Source organism: Phyllostomus hastatus, unplaced genomic scaffold (genome assembly GCF_019186645.2).
Source record: "Phyllostomus hastatus isolate PE091 unplaced genomic scaffold, TTU_PhHast_1.1 phas_contig_29, whole genome shotgun sequence".
Taxonomy (NCBI): domain Eukaryota; kingdom Metazoa; phylum Chordata; class Mammalia; order Chiroptera; family Phyllostomidae; genus Phyllostomus; species Phyllostomus hastatus.
Window position 1 is genome coordinate 14806633 of NW_025333835.1, and position 17230 is coordinate 14823862.

Sequence of the window (17230 nt, forward strand, 5' to 3'; positions counted from 1 at the left end):
GAACTGCTAATGTGATACTAAGTAAGGCCTACAGCTTAGCTGAGAGATCAGGGAAAGAGGTGCCAAAGGTAGTTTTGCTGAAGTCACTGTCATGTTGGGTGACTCATGCCCAAGGGTACACTTTCTGGGGAGTGAGATGAGAGAAAAGGATTTTAAAAAGAAAATATAGTGACTGAATATTTCCTAAAAACCTATTCTACACATCAAAGAATTTCAACAAATTCTAAGCAGAATAAAAGAAATAAATCTACACTCAGATGTATCATAGTAAAACTTACAAAAGAAAAAGATTTTATAAGAACAACTTGAAAGCAGCATGTTCTTGTAGTCATCATATACAGGGAACTTCAATAAAATTAAATGTCAGAAACAGCAGAGGCCAGAATGCCCTGTGACGATTTATTCAAAATGCTGTAAACAGACAGAAAAAGTCAGAATTCATATTCAACAAAATTATCTTTCAAAAATGAATATGAAATAAAGACATTCACAGATAAACAAAAGTAGAGATTTCATATCTAGTAGGTGATGTTTATAAGAAATACAAAAAAATTCTTTATTTAAAATGAAATTACTCAGACAGTAATTCAAACCTATGCCAGAAATTAAGAGCACTGGTGAGGCTCTAATTTAAAAAAATTAACAGTCAATAAAGATGCATATTTCTTCTAATATATCTCATCTAATTTAAAAAACAGTTGTATGAAACAGTAGGTACATTAATTACATGGTGGGGTCTCTAACATTTAGATAACCTAGTTAATATGAAATAATTCCTGGAAAGCACCAATTATGGAAATTGCCCCTAGAAGTAATAGAAAATGAATAGACCTCCATCAAGAGGCTGCATTAGCAAATTTTAAAATGTCCATTAAATAAAGCTCGTGCTGACAGGGCTTCAATAATAGACTCTCAAAGCTAAAGCCAGAGTTCCTATATGACCGATCTTTTCTGCTTTGATCATAGGTATGTAGCTAGGAGAAATAAAAATATATGTCCACTAAAATGACAAAAATTCTGCACATGAATGTTCATAGAAGCATTATTTATAATAGCCAAAACGTGAAAATAGCTCCAATGTCTATCATCTGGTGAATGGAAGAATCACTGTTTATAGCATTCGCTTATATTTTTACTGCTGTCAAATTAATATCGTGTCCTTTTCATGTCTGATTTTACTGATTTGAACCTCTCTCCTTCTCTTGGTTAGTCTGGCACAACTCAATGGATATACTAAAAATCACTGAATTGTAGACTTTAAAAGGGTGAATTTTACGAAGTGGAAGTTATATCTCAATAAAGGTGTTATAAAAAAACAAAACAACAAAAGAAAGTATATAAAATTTTCCATTCTGATAAAGCTGAAGTATAGAAAATGGCTCATACATAGGGGATAAAAGTGAAGAGAGCAAGGACACATTTACTGAGAAATCAGGATAATGGCTATTTTCCAGAAGGAGGGAAGGGTGGGTGATCAGGGAAGGGCACAGAGGACACTTCTGCAGCACTTGTTTCCAATACCTACTTCCCTAAACACCTGCATGGTCGGCAGGGCACACTGCTGTGGTTCGAATGAGAAATAATTTAGGTTGTAAAAGCAGTAAGATCACACAATTGCTGAGAGCCATAAGTGACACATCCGTTTGTTGAGTTTTTTTCTCCTTGTGTGGACCTCTTGTTGATTTATTTTAATAAGTCAGACATTTCAGAGGGCAACCTATTGGCTCTTCTCTTCCTCACCTGCCCCGCAGCAACCATCCTGCCCTCCAACTCATTTACTCCAGTGTGTGCCCTGAGGGACTTTTTCTTTATGGAGTGCCTTCCCCAGTCTCCTTGCACACTGTTTCCAGTGGGGTTCGACCAGTTTGAGTTACACACAAAGGATCAGAGTGTGAGAGGAAAGAGTACTGGGATTAATCCTTTTGTTCCTTGTTTTCTTCCTCGCAGTTTGTAGAAATTCTATTTGGGCTACAGCTTCTGTCTGGCAGTGCTTTTCCCAAGGTTCCTGCTCTTACCAAAATTCTAGTAACACAGTTTCTTGTACCTGCCCATGGGACCTACATGCCAGATTGTCTTCCTGCTGTTGTGATGACTTGGTATTGCCTGTTGGTTCCTTCAATCCTGCTACCACTTCTGCAAATAGTCTCTTTATTAAAAAGTCTTTAAAAACTCTCAGCTGAATGTATTATCTGGTCTCTGCTTGGTCCTTAATTGCAGCAAAATTAATCAGAACTTCCAAACTTCCATTCAGTTGTTTCTATGCAGTCTGTCAATGCAGAAGGTTGAGAAATAATCCATGTATTCATTTAGTAAAATCACACATTGTGAATAACTCACATCTTCAAAATGAAGTATTAGTATTCTTTTTTCTCCATGTTAATGACATAACTGTGCAAATCTTTGCAGTCCTTTAGTTATGAAGAAATTTTATACTTAAATGATAGCCATTTCTTATTAGGGATACATGCATGGTTATATAAATGTTTTAGTAATTTTTTCATGTGTAATTTTTAAGAACATATTACAACATCTTTTATTATAGTTTTCAGTGCATTCGTTTTCATGTAAGAAATAAAAAAGAATGGTTAAACATTTAAATAGCATGCATTGGTCTTTCTCAAAACTGAACTGTGCTCACATGCATTTCTTACAGTATTCTTGCACAGTATCTGAAGCATGACCAAGGTCCTGATGTTCTGTAATAGTTATTGTCCCGAATGAGCTTCTGGATAATGCTAATTATAGTTTAAATAAAATTACTTGTCAGTCACAGCTTTAACAAGCTCTAGTGTTTCTTCCTGGAAGTTGCTATATTTGAGATAACAGAAATACATCTACAGCACAATAGTGTAACACACTATAAGCAGTTAAACTGGCAAGTCAGGAAATTGTGTGTGGTACTCAGATATAAGAACCAAACAAATGGTCCACAAAACATGTTGTCCTGGAAAATGAAATACAAATTGTAAATGTATGTATTATGGAAAATCTCTTGGACTTCCAGGGGAATGTTTACAAATCCCCATGGACCCAAGGGTCACACTAGGAGGAATCAGCACAGCAGCAGGAATAACGTGAGTGCAGCTAACCAGGTTTATGAATTTTGTACTGTTATTTTAATGCTGTGTAATTGGGTCATATACAGTATATAACAATGGTACTATATTATTATTTCAATGTGATGATAATGAAGTGACATAGTATTAAACAGCACAGACTTCATATTCAATGCATATAATCCAATTCCAAAATACTTAAAATAAGGGACAATTAAACAGATTCAGACCAAATTATAAGAAGGGTGACATGCTCTGTCTGGAATTTAGTATGTACTATCTTAGTAGGCAAACACATAAAGGATATTTTTCTGACATTTCTGGAAACCCACCTGCTTTTAGTAAATCCTTCAATTAATCTGTCCTTGAAATGTTAGGAAAGAGTTAGCTAAGAAATAATTTACAAGCATGCCATCTAAAACTTTCAGATAATTGTTTTTTTAATTATACATGTTCTGATGCCTTAAACATTCCACCTACCTATAGATGTAGAGACCTTAAGAATTTAAGTATGGACCTATTAAAGTAATAAATTTATTTTGTTATTATTTTTATAATTTTTAAATTTTGAATGTATTTTTCCATTACCATTTAAATTCCTCATACCTCCCTCTCCCCTACAACCTACACACTGGTGTCCATGTGTTCTTTTCCCTTTTTGCTTGATTCTCCCACCCCCAACTCTCCCTGTAACTGCCATCTGCTCTCCATCTATGAGTCTGTCTCTATTGGGCTTGTTAGTTCAGTTTGTTCATTAGATTCCACATATAAGTGAAATCATATGGTATTTGTTTTTTTCTAACTGGCTTATTTCACTTAGCATAATGTTCTCCAGGTCCATCCATGCTGTTGCAACAGGCAAAATTTTCTTTTTTTTTATGTCTAAGTAGTATTCCATTGTGTAAATGCCCCATAGTTGTTTTATCCACTTATCTACTGATGGACACTTAAGCTGCTTTCACATCTTCATGATTGTAAATAATGCTGCAATGAACATGGGAGTGCTTATGTGCTTTTGAATAGTGCTTTGGATTTCTTCTAATATTCCCAAAAGTGGGAGTGCTGGGTCAAAAGGCAGATCCATTTTTAATTTTTTGAGGCATTTCCATATTGCTTTCCACAGTGGCTGCACCAGTCTACATTCCTTCCAACAGTGCAAAAGTGTCCCCCTTTCTCTGTACCTTTGCCAGAACTTACTGTTTTTTTATTTATTGATGGTGGCCATTCTGACAGGTATGAGATGATATCTCATTGTGATTTGTATTTGCATTTTTCTGATGAGTAGTGACTTTGAGCATCTTTTCGTATGTCTATTGTCCATCTGTATGCCCTCTTTGGAGAAGTGCCTATTTAGGTCCTTTGCCTATTTTTTAATTGGGCTGTTTGGATTTTTTTTGGTGTTGAGATTTGTAAATTCTTTATAAATTTTGGATATTAACCCCTTATCAGTTATATTGGTAAATATGTTCTCTCATTCCATGGGTTGTCTTCTTATTTTGTTGATTTTCTTTGCTGTGTAAAAATTTTTAGTTTGATGTGGTACCATTTGTTTATGTTTTCTTTTGTCTCTTGCCTAGGGAGATATATCAGATAAAATACTGCTATAAGCAATGTTCATAATTTTACTACCTATGTTTTCTTCTAGGGTTTGTATGGTTTTGGGTCTAATATTTAAGTCTTTAAACCATTTTGAATTTATTCCTGTGTGTGGTATAAGAAGGTGGTCTAGTTTCATTTTTCTGCATGTTTCTGTCCAATTTTCTCAACACCTTTTTATTGAATAAACTATCTTTGGCCCATGGTATGTGCTTGTTCATCTGTTAAATGTTAATTGACTACAGAGGTGTGTGTTTATTTCTGGGCTGTCTATTCTGTTCCATTGGTCCATATGTCTTATTCCAGAACCATGTTGTTTTGATTTCTATGGCCTTATAGTGTAGTTTGATATTAGAGAGAGTGATTCCTCCAACTTTGTTCTTCTTTCTCAGGATCGCCATTGCTATGCAGGTTCTTTTGTGGTTCCTATAAATTTTTGAAATATTTGTTCTAGTTCTGTGAAATATGTCATTGGAATCTTGATGGGAATTGTGTTGAATTTATAGATTGCTTTGGGTAACATGGACATTTTACTGATGTTAATTATCCATGAACATGGTATGTGCTTCCACTTATTTATTTCTTCTTCAGTTTCTTTCTTCAGTATCTTATAATTTTTTTGAGAACAGGTCTTTTACATCCTTGATTAGATTTATTCCTAAGTATTTTTTTCTTTTTGAAGCAATTGTGAATGGAATTGTTTTCTTAATTTCCCTTTCTGTTAGTTCACTATTGGCATATAAAAATGCAGCTGATTTCTGGATGTTAACTTTGTATCCTGCTTCTTTGCTCAATTCATTTATCAGTGCTAGTAGTTTCTTGGTGGAATCTTTAGGGTTCTCTATGTATAGTATCGTGTCATCTGAAAACAAAGACAGCTTTACTTCTTCTTTCCCAGTCTGGATGCCTTTTATTTCTTCTTCTTTTCTGATTGCTATGGTGAGGACTCCCAGTACTATGTTGAATAAGAGAGGTGAGAGTAGATACCCATGTCTTTTTCCCGATCTTATAGTTTTTGCCCATTGAGTATGGTGCTGGAAGTGAGTTTGTCATATATGGCCTTTATTATGTTTAGGTATGCTCCCTCTAATCCCACTTTGCTGGAGGTTTCTATCATAAATGTATGCTGGTTTCTATCAAGTGTTTTTTCTGCATCTATTGATATGATCATGTGGTTTTTATCCTTCATTTTGTTTATGTGGTGGATCACATTTTTTGATTAGTGCCTGTTGTACCAACTTTGCATTCTCAGAATAAATCCCGCTTGATCATGGTGTGTGATCTTTTTGATGTATTGCTATATTTGGCTTGCTAATATTTTGTTGAGGATTTTATCAAAATGTTCATCAGGGATATTGGCCTGTAATTTTCTGTCTTTGTAGGTGTCTTTATCTGGTTTCAGAATTAAGATAATGCTGGCCTTGAAAAATGAGCTTGGCAGCATTCTTTCCTCTGGAATTTTTGGAAAAGTTTGCAAAAGGAGAGGCATTAGTTCATACAATCTTCCAAAACTAAATAAAAAAGAGAAAATCTGAATAGACAGATTACACTAGTGAAAAATGAAACAATGATTAAAAAGCTCCCAATAAACAAGCCCTGGATCGGATGGCTTCACAGGTGAATTTTACCAAGCATTCCAGGAAGAACTAACATCTTTCCTTGTTATTATTTTTAAATCTGTACAAAATTTCATATTGAAGCTTGGATAAAAATTCTATAATTTTGTTCTGTGCAATGGAGTGGATAATTGAAGCAAATGACTGACTAATACAAAGAACATGTTTTTACTAATTTGCAAAGTGAGTCAGATTAATCTGATAAATTTATAAATTTAGTTAATTATCTCAAGTATATATATTCCAGAGGAGACTTTATTTGTAAGTTATTTGATAACCATCAACATATTTTTAAAGTTCTATTCAATAGATCATATCTCTGTTAGTATCTGATAAGTAAATCTGTTTTAAAATTTTACTACAGTCTGAAGAAAAATGGTATCAGAGTGTTAACTAAATATATTTTTAATTACAAATGATAGTTAATATTGTAACATAATCTTTTGTTTCATAATCTTTTGTAAGTTCTGCCATTTTTTCTTTTAGTTTGTTCTTACTGCTTCCAATAAAACCTCTATGAGCATAGCCTAAAATATATTTATGAAAGAATTTTAGCAAATTTTTTGACATTGTCACATAGTTAATGAATGACATACTAGATGTACTAGAAGCATTTAGAAGAAATTTTTTTCCATTGTGTTTTTGTTAAGGCATAGATTCCATTACATATGGCTGTTATTTTATAATCTGTTGCAAAATATTCTTGAATTAGGGAAGCCAGATGATTTTAAGTTTTATGAAGGTAGCACTTAATCTCATTTATTGAATTATCTTCAGTATTGTTAATTGTGCTTGAAAATAGTTTTTCACTGAATGAATGAAAAATATTTGCAAGACTTGCTATATATCTTTTTTAAAAAGTGCATACAGTTTGTGTCTACTTATGCAAATAAAGCTGAAAAATGCAAAAGTGTCATAATAATGGATTCCATTTCATTTCTGTCTATTAGATCTCTCTCAGAGACCAGAAACAAAACTCAAAAAGATGTTTTTACCACCAGACAAATTTGCCTTCAACATTTTTTACAAATATGCAAAGTATAAAATAAATTAAGATATTGCATCTTTGTCAATTATGCTTAGGAATCGTCTGAGCAGAAACCTCTTAGAGTTAGTATCTTTTGACCTAATATATTGCACAGAGGAAGTGTAAGTCCAACTCATAGCCTTTGTATACCACATATAATACAAAATTATCTCAATTATTACACAATTAGCAGTTAGTTGTTTCAATTAGAATATTGTAAACACTCTTTTAAAAATAGTACAAGTCTTTGTCATGTGACCTTTATATTTCTGGAAAATGTGCTACTTAAGGAATAATGAGGCATTTGAGCTAAACTGGGTCTGTGGTTTATATCTTTGTATGGTTTATATCAGAATTGGGTTAATTCTGATTTGGAGATAATTTAATCAGCACAGAATGGAAAGAAACATGACAAAAGAAAGCAAACAGCTACCAATAGTGTGGTTCTTTACCTTTACATCAAACAACTGCTTGGTCCTATTCTCAGTTGTTTGCATGTGTGCTGGGTGAACCATGTATTCTGATTCAAATTCATGGATTGATGTAATGGACACCTCAGTCAAGGACATATTCATGAAGAAGCTAAAGAGGAAATTCAGCGTGGGTCATAAACACTTTCAATTCCTTTCAGCAGAATAATGTTCCATTATAGATATCAAATCAACTTTCACATGTGGTGGTCCCTGTGCCTATCTGACTGTTCTATCATCAGCTCTTTCCTCCCTCACCATTTTCTGTGTTCATTTTAGAGTTTTGCCCATGGTTCCTTAGTTAATATATGAGTAACATTTCTTTGGGAAATTAAGAAAGTACATGATTTTTAAGATGAAGGAATTATAACAAAAATTAAATCTAAGTTACTGTGTATCAATTATTATTCAGTCTCATTTGACTATTCATAGAATGAGTGAAAGAAGTATTTGGTTAAGTATTTTGGGAATTACCAGGCCAGAGAATGGATGTTAAAACACATACTCTTAATTCTTGTTTGCCCATTACTATGTGTAATTGCAGATTCTATGATAAAATTTTCTCTCAACAGAGACAACATGGCAACAAGGGAGATAAATTAATGAAGTTTTCATAAAGGTAGATTAACTCAAATTAATACTTTAATTTGAGATTATTCCTTTACTATATTTTTAATATAAAGTTTTCTTATATGAAAATGTGGTATGATTTTATATCGATGGTAGCAAAAACTTTTTAAGCTAGCTTTATATGTCTTACTGATCTATGGGAGTATGTGCAAAATTTTACTTACTTTTGAAATCCAAAAATGTCAAAAATGTCATTGTTATTGAGTTTCTTTTTTTTAGTTGTTAAGGTTTGTTTACTCATTTGCTTATTAATCCACAATTATATATTAAAGTCTTGGCATCTATAAACACAAAACCTGAGATAAATAAAAGCATAAAATAATATGGTAAATATAATCATGAAAATACAATTTCAGAGTAAAAATCTAGCCCTGGCTAGCACAGCTCAGTGGATTGAGTGCAGGCGGTGAACCAAAGCATTGCAGGTTCGATTCCCAGTCAGGGCACATGCCTGGGTTGCAGGCCACGGCCCCCAGCAACCATACATTGATGCTTCTCTCTCTCTTTCTCCCTCCCTTCCCTCTCTAAAAATAAATAAATAAAATATTTAAAAGAAGAGTAAACATTTTAAAAACTAGGAAAGTAATAATAAAAAAAACCCACCCCATGCAATTATGTTAACATCAGACAAAATAGTCTGTAATGGAAAAAATATTAAAGGCAAAGTGCATGATGATAAAAAATTTAATCTAGATTACATAAAAACTGTTTACTTATATACACTTCATAAAATAATTTCAAAAACATAGAATATAAATGTAATAGAAAATATGTACCTTTATTTGAATATTTTACTTAACCACCACCATAATTGGTAAGTCAATCAGGCCCCAGGAGATTTGAACAGCACAATCAATAAACTAAAGATAATGAAGCACTGCAACCAACAGTGAAGATTCAACAACCTCAAACATACTTGAACATTTATGAAAATGTATTTCATTCTATGCTATAAAGCAAATTACAAACAGTTTTACAAGATAAGTATCTTAATAGCAGCCTTGTCTGACAGTAGCTCTGTAAGTTAGAAATGTAGCAATAAGCAGTGTAGTTGGGAAACCTCCATGAGTTTAGAAACTTAACAATATCATTCTGAATAATTGGTAGATCAAAGAGAAAACCAAAATGGATATTACAAAACCTTGTGTCATGTGAATGAAGTGGAACTCAGTTGGGAATATATAGCCTGAGATTTTATTTGGGAAAAAAAAAGGAAAGGGCTCAACTTAATGACCTAAGCATCAACTTTAAACAACCTTTAAACAACTTTAAAGGTGAAAAAACAAAAGCTGAAGAATAAATGCAAAGAAAGTAGAGGGCAAGCCTTAATAAAGAGGTATTGCCTTCAAAGCCAAACTGACTACATGTGAATCTCTGCTTTCTCTCTTAACAGTTTTTGACCTTGAAAGTAACTTAAGCTCTCCATGTTTCCTCATCTATAATGAATGAGGGATAGTAATAGCGCCTGCCTCACAGAGTTGTGGTGAGGACTGAATGAGTAAATATATAAAAGATGCAGGGCACCAGGATATTGCTCAGCAATTTGCAGTTAGCTTTTATTATTAGAAGAGCAGACATTAATTAAGAAGACATATTAAACACAGTCAAAACTACTTCTTTTAAAAGAGTAATAAAATTGACAAACCCGTTCCAATGCTGATTAGGAAAAGAGAGAGAAGGCCACATGACAATGTTCATAAAGAACAAGTAGGAGACGAGGAAGGAATGACCACACACAACTCTTCTGACAGCTTTGCTCTGAAGGGCATGGCACAAAATAGGGCACTTTCTGGAGAAGCACACTGGAGCCAAGTGGTGTTTTAAAACTGTCCTCATTTTTCAGGATGGGCTAAGTTGAGACAAGTTTGTATGCAGGTGGCAAAGATCCAGCTGATCAAGAATGTGCTGAATCCCCTGAGAGGTCAAGGGAAGAGGCAACTCACGGAAAGGTGGACAGAGGCCAGGAAAAATAAATTATGTATGAGTGAGTCTCAGTTTAAACAAACAGTATTCTGTGCAAGTGTTCCTTTCTTAAAGAAAATGCTGCTTTTGCCAGAGAAAAGAGGTGTTAATTTGGGAGCCACTGATTATTGAGATCCAGATCTATGCCAGACCCCCTGCTAGGATGAACACATGATTAACAAGGTGGGCCTGACTGGATTCGTTTAATTATTTATGTAGACTCTTGAGAGAAGGGAAAGGAAAAGCTCAGTCAGGAATTAGAGGCAGAAACACTAATGTAAATGAAACCATACTCTTTGGATCCCTATGACCCAAGACCTTTCCATTTTCCCTTCCGCCTGGAAGAGCCAAATATCATGCCAGGGTCTGCCTGGCTCACTCAGTGCCTTCACGTAGGTTTCTTCTCAGATGTCCTCTCAGCAAAAGCTGTCCCTAACCACACTGTCTAAACAGAATTCTTTTCATCCTCTACCCTGAGACCCTCTCATTTTTCTCCTGTAGGGCTTATCACACCCTTGTGTTGCATAATTTCTCAAAACACTGTGATATTTTTATTTACTAATTGTCATTACCTCCTATTGGAATGCAACTTCCTTGATGGCAGGGATTTTATTTTGTTCACTCTTGTATTTCCATGTTCTTTTACACATGCATGTAACATGTATATAGGTAATACATACATGTGATATGTGTGTGTTTAAGCAATATACATATACATATATTTTTTGTATGTATGTCCCTCACTATCCTACCCTCTGTACCTATAATTACTCTTTCTTGTAGCTTTCTGTTGACTTCTATTACAACATTTATGTGGAACTGTGGCTATCATGCTTTTTATTATTTACATGGGTTTTTGTCTGTCTCCTTCTATAAAATATAAACTCCATTAGAGCATGGGCATAGTGGTCACTCATCATTGTATTCATAGCACTGAAATTATGTTGGATATATAATTGTTAAGAATTGTGAAGATATGGGAACATTATCCTACTTGGAAGCTTATGTCAGTCATCCATGTAGTAGATGCTGGAAGAAATCATGAGATTTCTAGGTCAGAGACAGAGGACTTTATTACACTGTATAGCAAGAAACATGCACTTCAAGTTGCCTTCATTCCTCCTGCCCTCCAAGTTCCATGGAGGTAACCTGGAGCACCTAGGTGAATTGTGCACATACAGTGGGTCTGTGTCACAGCTGAAGAAACTTTGATCTTAGGGAATCACCATCCTTTAATAGTCTTCAAGCAAACTTGCTCAACCTTTGTCCCAGAGGAAGACATTTGCTTTATTGTGCAGGACAGCAAACAAATCTATTCACTTCTCCTGGGTGAGACACTATGTCTGTGTATTAATGCTGTTTGCTTTTGAAATGCCTTAAAAATATAGTCTAAAACAAAAAATGACAATGTCTCTGTTCCTAAGACATGCATAAATCTGAAACCCAATGATAATAAAAGCTGAATAATATTTTGCATTTGACTAAAACTTTGCCTGTTTTTGTAACTATTTGGTATAAGGATGGTGGTGAAAGTTTAGATGAGCATAAAAAGGATGAGATGGGGAAGATCACCCAAACTGGGAGCATTTGTAGATGGTGTCCCTGGATGATGTCACTATGTGTGTGAAGTTCCTAAGGTGATATTCCATAGGACCAACAGGAAGGTACAGTAACAGTTTAGAAAAGTATGCCTAGTGGAAATTGCTCTGCTTGTGGTCTCTCAGACTCCTTTTTCCCTGATGCTATGTTACTCCCTAATGCACTTCTGTGTCCATGCTACTTTCTACCTATCTGGTCATTTTAGTACAGCAGGGGTAATAGCCTAACTGCATAGAATTCTCAATGTCTGATTTCTCATATTTCAATCTTTGTTGATGATTTTATATTGCTGAAGTTATTTTGCTCCCTATTTCTAGTGCTGATTGCTTGTTCAGAAACTAGATGCTAATGAGATTTTGCTTTTCTTCTACTTGGGGTCTATATATACCTGTCCTGTTGCCAAGAAAGCTGTCCTTTTTTGAAACCCTGGAAAAAATAGGTTTTATGTATCACACAGGACTGTGAAAGAACAGCAGTGGTACTTAATCCGGGCACACCCTTTTACTGTCTCTCCTGCGTCTTATGTCATTTAATCAGAAGCTCTTCTTGTCCAGTGCAGAATGGATTTTTGTATTTAAGTCATCACGCTTGTTATGTATGTTCCTGTTTCAGTCGCCAAGGAGCATTTCTTGTGTGCCTCTCTGTGACAGAAGTTCAGTCAAGCACACAGATTCAGTTCTTAATAAGATGCTGTTATTATCCAAGCAGGCTCCACAATTAGCGACAGATTTTAAAAATTGATTGCAACAGGCTTAAATATTTTTATATGAGAATTTTGGGTATAGAGATACATGACAAGGACAAAAGTAATGACAGCAGTAAGTGGAGATGGCATGGTAATGGGAATGCCCGTGCCTCAGACACTTTGAGTGTTGGATAATGAAAAAATCTCACCAGGCAGAGGGGTGGGGGTCAGTCAGAGGAGGATAAATATTACTGGTAAAAGACATGTAGTAATTAAGGAGACATTTGAGAACATGGATTCCAGAGTATGCCATACATGAGCTCTCTGACCTTACTATCTCAATTTCCTGGTTTGTAGTATGAGGCTGTTGAGAAAGCTGATCTCTAGCTCTTTTATCCCCATCTACTGAGAGGATAAAGAGCATTCTCAGCAATCAGGCTGTTGACATTCCAGAAAATGTCAGCATCACTCTGAAAGGACACTCAGTTATTGTGAAGGGCCTTAGGCGCACCCCGTGGAGGGACTTCAATCACATCAGTGTAACACTCAGTCTCTTTGGAAAGAAAAGAAACAGCTCTGGGTTGACAATTGGTGGGGAAATAGGAAGGAAGTGGCTGCCTTTCACACTCGGCCATCATGTACTGGCCGTGATCACGGGTGTCACACTGGGTTTCCCTCACAGGATGAGGTCTGTGTTTACTTACTTCCCCACCAATGTTGTAGATCAGGAGAATTGTTCTCTTATCAAAATCAGAAATTTCTTGGCTGAAAAATACATCCACAGGCTTCAGATGAGATCTGTCATTGATTATTCACTACACCAAGCCCAGAAAGATGAGTTGATTCTCAAAGGAAATGACATTAAATTTATATCAAATTCAGCTGTTTTGATTCAGCAAGCTATAACAGTTAAAAACAAAGGTATAGAAAATTTGGGGGTGGTATCTGTATCTCTGAAAAATGAACAATTCAGCAAGCCGAAGAGACCTAATTTGTCCAGCTACAGAAACAGCAAGATGCTAGATGATTCTTCAGACTTATTTGTAGTATTTTAAAGATGAAATAAGAACTGTATATTGAAAAAATACATAGGTGATCTTTAAAACCCAATTGAAGCTGTATTGCTCATATCAAGTCTAGTTATTATTGTTTTATGTCCTGAAATGGCCATGTTTTCATTGATTTATTATTATGACAGGTTAATTCTCTATAACAGTCTGGGTTACTGAGAAGATTTCTTCTTAAATATGTAAGTCATAATCAATAGGAGTGAATCTCTGACTAGAAAATACGTCTTCATGTAGAAACATTTAATGCATACTCTTTTAATTTTCATCATCTCCTTGAGATAATGCACATGGAGAAAGTTCATTGTTGTAAAGGAAGATCTAAGTTGTGGGTGAGCTGAGACCTTCAGAGACAAACTGCTCAGTCAACCTTTGTCCAGAACCTTTTTCTTACTGTGAATGTGCAATAAGAAAAATCTGTTTGCTCTCTACCTATTAGTGCATATACAGAATAGTTTAATTATCTAAATTGCTGCTACCTCAGGAGCATGTAAATTGCTCATAATGGTTATAAATGAAAATTCCTGTAGTCAGCTTTTATTGTTTTTGATATTTTTCAGCAAAACCCATTGCCATTTTATTACCAATGTAATGCAGTAATCAGTGAAGAAATAATGCAAAACATATAGTGAATGATTAGTAGGATCAGTATTAAAGACAAGATGATGTGCTTTACAGTTTATCTTTTGTTCTATGTGCTTATTTCCCTTTTTATGTCACCTTCTTTCAGAAACTTTCTTATCGAGGCAAGACCCTTTATATCTAAAGAAAATATCAAGTTTTTAAATGTTTACTTAAGATAAGACAAATAATTCTAGTAAACTCTCCTTCACCTTTCATCCTGTCTAAATTTGTGATTCTTAATTTCCTCATTCAAAAATAGATGATTAAAATCAATAAATTGCCTGAACTTTCTGATAGGAGCATCACAATCTTAAGGCACTTGCTTCACAAGTACACATTATATAGCATCTCATATTATGTGTAGATTAACAGTAACCCTACAATATTCTTATACTATATGAGGTCTGTCTGGAAAAAGTCCAGCCATTGTTAATATAATGAGAAAGGTTTTCACAACATTGATGTAACTAGTCAGTCAAGGAGAGTGAACTGGGTTGCACACACCTGAACAATAATGACCCCACTGTACTTGTCAGCGGGGGTGTTACACACTGTTGAGTGAGCGTGTGTACTGTGTGATCATCACATTCAAAATAACTGAAGTAGAGCAACAAATTTGCATCAAATTTTGTGTTAAGCTTAAACATTCAGATGATTCAGAAGGCCACAACTATGAGCGACTGGTGATTGGCAGCCTCATCACCACTACATATCCACTCATGCATCAAGTCTCATGCAGAGTATTTTGCAAAACATCAAATCACCCAGGTGACTCAGCCCCTCTACAGCCCAGATTTGGCACCCTGCAACTTCTGGCTTTTCCCTAAACTAAAATCATCTTTGAAAGGGAAGAGATTTCACACTGTCAGCGAGATTCAGGAAAATATGATGGGGCAGCTAATGGTGATTGGATGAACTGTGTGAGTCCCCAAAGTGCCTCCTTTGAAGAGGACTTGGGCATCATTGTTTGATGTACAATATTTCTTGAATTTTGTATCTTCTTCAATAAATGTCTCAATTTTTCATATTACATGGCTGGATGCCTTCTGGACAGACCTCTTATGTTATTGTCAACTTAATCGGGATAAGAAGAGTTAGTTGAGCATGAAAATTAATGTCTGAATTAAGGGGATTAAGTTCTCAGCCCCCTTTTACCTTCTACTGTCCAGCTCAGCTGCAGGGAGAATGAATGCTGCCATGGATTTATCAGATCAAAGAGCATTAGACCTGCACTTTTTCATCAACAAGGTAGTAAGCCAAAATTTAGGAGGTGTTTTCTTGGGAAGGAACAATTTTATTTATTATTGCTTTCTCCTGCTTCCTTTCTGCACAACCTCTGATGAAGCCAAGTATAGTAGGTACTACATTAGAGTCTGGGAAAAAACTAGTACAAAATAATGATCTTTCTCCTTGCCTTTCTCACTGAATAACAGGTGACATTAAAGGGAGAGAGCCACCTGGTTATCTGGGGGTCAAGTGTCCAAGTTAGACAAAGTGCAAGCACAAATGCCTTGAGTCAGAAATCTACCTGTTAAGTTTGAGGAAGTGCAAGAGGCCACCTCCCAGCAGCCCAGGAGAAGGCTGGGAGAGGGAGTAATGACAGGGGGTCACACTGGGTCACAGGCTCTCTGAGGAGCTTTGGCTTGTTCATTTATCTCCACGCTCTGACTCTAAATTCAGAATACACAGTTTACATTAGAAAAACTCTCTATCCAACCACCTTCAGTTCTTCTAACTGAGGACTTCCTTCAGCCTCCTAAAAAAGGACTCAATATTCAGTCATGTTGCCTCTTCACATGGATGGTAGCTGCTCAGATGAGCTATACTGCAGTAACTAATTCAGGTGCGGATCTTTCCTGGTCTTCACAGAGATGAGAAGAGGAACACTCAACCTTAACCACAGAAGAGAATACATCCTCAAACTTTTGGTCTGCTACATTTTGCTTTACATTATATTTATTACCTAGAAATTGTTCTTCCTGATTTATTTTGAAGTGTACAGAATGTAGTAATAAGTAAATGTTTGATATAGCCTCCCAATGCCCTCCTCTCTATACAATAAAAATAAATCAAGTCACTATTACTTGAAGAAATTAAATTAAAGTCTATTATCTTACATATGACTTAAGCTTTATTGAAAAGTTAATTCCTTAAGCTCTATTTATTAGGTAAGATTAATTTGTATAAGCACAAAAGATTCAGGAGGGAGAATATGAGTGACAGTTGAGTTGATGAAGAAATTTTCGCTTTTTGTTATGTGTTTTATATATATATATTTCTTTTTCAAAACATTTGTATTTGGGTTTACAAACTTGTTAACTGCTCTTATTTTAAAATTTGTTATTAACAGTATGATAATTTCAATTACTAGTTCATTCTAAATTATACCCCTTACTACCTTTACTTGGAATGCAAATACAAATATTAACATGGAATGTCAAGTTTGTAATAAAAACATTCAAAGACATAAACTTGAAGATTTGTCAGATAAAAAAATTAAGTGTTCAATTGGGATGCTGCTATTTACACTTCCATGCATTATTTGTTGGTTAAATAAGCCTATATTAAAACTAAAAATCGTTGTTCTTGTGTAATTATTTGTTTTTCTAGAAAAAAATGAGAAATTCAAAGTAACGTACCATTCACATGACAGTCTAAAGAGAATATATTGCTTTGACTGCTATGCTAGGTCATATCCTGTACTTGTTCAAACTTCAGTGTTTGCAAAATACTTTTCTAGAATTTGAACTTTACCTTTTATGTTAACATACATTCTAATACAGACAACTTCTTCATTTTGTAGTAACAAGATAATGTTACCCTGACATTGTTATTCAATGGAATATTGCTTTGTAGAAAAGGTCCATGATAATCAGGTTTTCTAAATTATAGTGAGAA

General features: G+C 34.9%; 1 pseudogene; it reads left to right on the top strand.

The window, feature by feature from the left end:
- The window catches only part of LOC123818692, a 28925-nt pseudogene extending 15293 nt beyond the window's left edge, over positions 1–13632 (top strand).
- The last annotated feature ends 3598 nt before the right edge of the window (positions 13633–17230 follow it).